Genomic DNA, 6000 nt, shown 5'->3' on the forward strand with positions numbered 1-6000 from the left:
TTCGCCACGTGTACAAAATAAAATGTAAGCCCTTTTTCCAAAAAATTTAATCAGTATTTTCGTATATTTTCTATTTATTATATTTTATTAATTCCATACATGATATTTTCGTAGGTGAAATTGATATTTTTCACATTTATTATGGTGAGTAAATTTTGACCGCACGCCGGACATGAGCCGATAAACTTGAAGGGGGACAGAAAACAAAATAGGCGAAGAGGGCTGTGGAATGTGCTAGTGAAGAGCACTTGCCTTTTATTTTATAGAGGTTGAGGTCGACAAGTTTGGAATGTCAAATAAGGCATGTGCAAGATGTATAGAAATTAGAAAGTGGACAAAAAGGGCAAGAATACCAAATATCACTACAAAGATGGTTACTGACGTGGCAAACAGTAACCAAATTTTGTCACGTTAATAAAATTTTTTTGGACGTGTTGAATATGACACGTCAATATTTATTGACGTGTCACATTCAACACGTCAGGATTTCCTGACATGTCAATATTTGACTCGTCAAAAAATTTAAATTAATTTAATTTTTAAAAATTTTATATATATATATTTCTGACGTGCTGGTTTTAGCACGTCAGTATTTCTTATTTTTTATTATTATTATTTTTATATCAAGTTTATATATATTTCTGACGTGCTAAATTAGCACGTCAGAAATTTCTAAGGTGCTAATTTAGCACGTCAGAAAAAAATAGCAGGACATTCAACTTTAATTTTCCCTTTTCTTTTCCTCTTTTATTATTTATTCTTCCCCCGTAGCTATTTTTCTTATTTAATTCCAGATCTTCTTTCTCTCTCTCAATCTCCCTCTTCTCTCTGCACACATGCAGCAAAAGCTCTCTCTTCTCTCTCAATCTCTTTGAATCTCCCTCTTCTCTCTGAACCTCCCTCCTCTCTGAATCTCCCTATTCTCTCTGAACCTCCCTCTTCTCTCTCAATCTTCCTATTCTCTCTCAATCTCTCTGCACGGCAGTAGAGCTAGAAGAAAAGCAGATCAAGAAGAAGAAAAACAAAAGGTGAAGAGAAGATTGAAGAAGAGAAGCAGAAGAAAAAAAAAAAAAAAAGAGAGAGAAGAGACGAAGATCGAAGAAGGAAGATTTTTGATTTGAAGAAGCTCTAATTTGGTTTCTTTTGATTTGATTTGAGAGATTTTTGATTTTTGATTTGAAGAGAAGAAGATCGAAGAAGCATAAGGTTTATTTTTTTATTTAGGTTTTTGATTTTTTGAAGATTTTTTTTGTTCGAGTTTTTGAAAATGGAGGAAAGAAGAGAGAGAGAGAAAGTGAAAATGGAGGAAAGAAGAGATCAGGGAGAGAGCTAGCATGGGGGGAGAAATGTACGGTTGTATTCCAGAATTAAAAAATATCTATATTATTTTAATTGAAAAATAATTTAAATTAATAAATTTTTTAATTGAAAAAAAAAAATCCAAAAAATTTTTAAAAATAAAAATTATTATTTTTTAATAATTTTTAAATTATTAACGTGTCAAAATTTGACACGTTAGAAAATTCTGACGTGTTACATCTAACACATCAGAAAATTCTGACGTGTTAAATCTAACACATCAGAAATTTTTCGTTTCTGACACCCATAATTTTAACACCCGAAACACGTCAAAATGCCCCATCATGAGGATTTTCTGACGTGTCATACCACCTGACACGTCAGAAAACTTATGTCAGTAAAAAATTGGTTTTTTGTAGTGTATGGAGAATATATATATATATATATATATATATAGAAATGTTGTAAAATTAAAGAAATAACAAGACAAGATAAAGAGATTGAAATATGTGAAACTAGTTCTTCAGGAACTATGTATGATTCTTCTTGCCTATTTTACATACTACTCAATACTCAATTTTATAGACATGAAATCATAATGGGAGGTTAAGGAATATGAAATGATAGTACATGAATTAAAAGGCTACATCAATGTATTACATGAATGTTATAGGAATTTTAAAATATGATATGAATGTGTAGAATTCCAAGAGATGGAACTAAATGGTCATCCACCAAATGCATGAATGCATTTATAACACTCCCCCTTGGATGACCATACACTAAGAATATGCCTCATTAAAACCTTGCCAAGGAAAACTCAATGGGAAAAAAAATTGTGACAGAGGAAAAAAAAAATACAATATTCTTGTGTGCCTTCGTATGCTTTAGGACTGCCTCATTAAGACCTTGCAAACGAAAATCCAGTGGGAAAAACTTTGGCAAAGGAAAAAAAGCACAATCAGCATAATTATTTTACCCCCTCATTAGCATGAAGAGCTTCAATTGTTTATTATGAAAGATCCTTGAATCAGCGCATTCCAATTTATTCACCAACTTCTTAGATGTTGCAGTTGGTGATGTTTTGGTAAATAAATCTGACAAATTGTCATTTGATCGTATCTGCTTGACATCAATATCACCACTTTTCTGGAGCTCATGTGTATAAAAGAATTTCGATGAAATGTGTTTGGTTCTATCACCTTTAATATATCCTCATCTGATCTGTGTGATACAAATAGCATTATCTTCATATTATATTATCGAACTATCTTTGATTGAGGATAAACCACGCTTTTTTTCAAATGTGTTGAATTACTGATCTTAGCCATATGCATTCTCGATTTGCTTCATGAATTGTAATAATCTCTGAGTGATTTGAAGAAGTAGTAACAAGTGTTTGCTTGACAGATCTCCATGAAATAATAGTACTTTCACATGTAAATAGATATCCCATTTGAGATTTACCTTTATGCGGATCAGAAAGAAAACCGCATCTGCATATCCAACTAAATGTGAATTTGAACATCTTGAATAAAATAATCTCATGTCAGTTGTTCCACGAAGATAACGTAGAACATGTTTGACCTCATTCCAATGCCTTCGAGTTGGTGCAGAACTTTATCTTACTAGTAAATTAACTGAAAATGCTATATTAGGTCGTGTGCAATTTGCAAGATCCATCAGAGCACCAATTGCACTAAGATATGGTACTTCAGGACCAAGAATTTCTTTGTCATCTTCTCGAGGGTGAAAAAAAGTCTTTTTTCACATCAAGTGATCGAATAACCATTGGAAAGCTCATAGCTTTCTCCATGTAAAAGTGCTTTATGACTTTTTCTGTGTATGTTGACTGATGAACAAGAATTCCATTTGGAAAATGTTCAATTTGTAAGCCAATACAAAAGTTTCTTATTCCAAGATCTTTCATCTCAAACTCAGTTTTTAAATAAGTGGTAGTTTTTATGAGCTCCTTTGGAGTCCTAACAAAATTTAAATCATCTACATAATCTACAATGATAACAAATCCAGATTTTGATTTCTTAATGAAAACGCATGAACAAATTGGATTATTCTCAAATCCTTCTTTCAATAGCTATTCACTAAGACAATTGTACCACAAGCGTCCGGATTGCTTTAACCCGTATAATGATCTCTGTAGCTTGATAGAATAAATACTTCGGGATTTGGAATTATATGCTTCAGGTATTTTGTATCCTTCAGGAATTTTCATGTAAATATCATTATCAAGCAATCCACATAAATATTCTGTAACCACATCCATTAAATGCATATCCAAACTTTCTGTAACTATCAAGCTAATAAAAAATTTAAATGTAATTGCATCCACTACATGGGAAACCTTGTGTAATCAATACTAGGTTTCTGCAGGTTTCATAATCAATACTAGGTTTCTGCAGGAAACCTTGTGTAACAAGTTTTGCTTGATATCTTACAATTTCATTTTTCTCGTTATGTTTTCATACAAATACCCACTTGTATCTGTTGGAATATTTTATATTTTCTAAATTAGGTTTATTAATATTTTCCTTAATAAGTTATTTCTCTTTATGTTAGAATATTTTTATTCTTCGTTATTATATTTCATTGTAAGGTTTATTCTCTTCCTTAAGTAGTTTAGGTCTACTTTAAGGTTTTTTGGTCACTACTCATTGTCTCTATATAAATAGAGAGTTATGTAATATTGTTTGATACAATGAATATACAAGATGTAGCCCATACATCTCTTTCTGCTTCCGTGTTCTCTTTCTTTTCTTTCTTTTTCATATTTTAGTATTTTTATATTTTATATATATTTCAACATAGTATCAAAGCCACGTTTCTGTTTATGTGGCTTTCAATAAAAGTCTTATGGCATTTTTATGATGTTTTCTAGCATTCTCTTATGACGATCTCCCAATTTTGTTGTGATCCACAGCTTTATTCATTGGCGAGTCTTGTCACAATGTGGTTTGGCCCTTCACAGAATTTTTAATGGCTAGTTTCTGTTCTCCAGCCTCATTGTCAGTTGCAGCTTGGCCCCTTCATCGGATTCTTTTAGTAGCTTGTCTCCATTCTCTGGTATTTCTCTGACTGTCACTTTTAGCCTTTCTTGTCGGCGAATCTTGGCACATTGTGGTTTGGCCCTTCACAGGATTTTTAATGGCTAGTTTCCATTCTTTGGCCTCATTGTTAGTTGCGGTTTGGCCCTTCACCAAATTCTTTTAGCGGCTTGATCTAACCATCAACTTTGAATGCCTTTAATTTCTTCTATTTTCCAAACTCAAGCTTACACTTGAGTTTGAGGGGAGATGTTGGAATATTTTATATTTTCTAAATTAGGTTTATTAATATTTTCCTTAACAAGTTATTTCTCTTTATGTTAGAATATTTTTATTCTCCGTTATTATATTTCCTTGTAAGGTTTATTCTATTCCTTAAGTAGTTTAGGTCTACTTTAGGGTTTCTTGGTCACTACTCATTGTCTCTCTATAAATAGAGAATTATGTAATATTGTTTGATATAGTGAATATACAAAATGTAGCCCATACATCTCTTTCCGTTTCCGCACTCTTACTCTTTTCTTTCTCTTTCATATTTTAGTATTTTTATATTTTATATATATTTCAACAGTATCCAACAGGCAATACACTTTCATGTGTTTAGACTATAGCTCCAAATACTTCACGATTTGCTAGTGAGTTCAATTTTGCCTGAATTGCTTCTTTCTACATTGGCCAATTATTTCTACGCCAACATTCTTCAACGGTTTGTTGTTCAATATCATCATTATTTCTGGTAATGTCAAATGTAACTTTAAATGAAAATATGTTGTTTACAACAATTTTGTTTCTATCCAATATTTCTCTTGTACTTACATAATTTATTGAGATCTCATTATTTTTAGGTACTTGTTCTTCTTCAGGAGGTAACTCTTCAAGAAATTACTCTTCAAGAGGTTCCTCTTCTGGGGATTCCTTTCCAGGAGAATTTTGTATAAAAAGTTTGAATGGATCAATTTCCGTTGCCTGTTCTGTAGGGGTGTCAACCCGGCCTTGGTTCTTGTTTTTTGGCCAAAATCGGGGAACCAAACCGGGGTTTGTACCTGGTTATCCAGACCGGGTAACTAGTTTTTTAAGAAAATTGTTTCTTTGTCTGGATAACAACAAGCACATTCATGAACCTTCAGGAAATTGAATAGAAGAACTGGCCACTTGCTTGAGGAAATAAAATAAAACAAAAAATCATTTGGTCTTTGAACCCCACAAAAGACAAAACATCAAAAGCGGCTGTGAGGAGAAGATGAACTAGCGTGGACAACATCAACAAAACTGGAGAATTCTAGAACCAGAGCCGTATAGATGAATCTGGCGTGGACAACATCGACCAAACTGGAGAAATCTAGAACCACAGCCGCACAACGTAAAAGAGTTCTCAAGTCAGGCGCCGCATGGAATGCTGTAGAAGAAATAGGCACCGCACGGATAAAATCATTAAAATCATAGAAACATAGGCAATTCTCTAAACCCATCACAAAATCAAACAATATATTTCTCTCGGCTGGAGCGAGAGAGAGACAGTTCGACGGAGGTCACAAAGCTAGAGAGGGAGACTGCCTGACCTCAGGTCACAGAGCGAGAGAGGGAGAAGGAGCGAGAGAGTAAGAGAGAGTCAGAGAGAAGAGAAAGGAGGTGGAATGTG

This window comes from Corylus avellana, chromosome 2, assembly GCF_965113065.1.
Source record: "Corylus avellana chromosome 2, dhCorAvel1.hap1.2, whole genome shotgun sequence".
NCBI classification, from domain to species: Eukaryota; Viridiplantae; Streptophyta; class Magnoliopsida; order Fagales; family Betulaceae; genus Corylus; species Corylus avellana.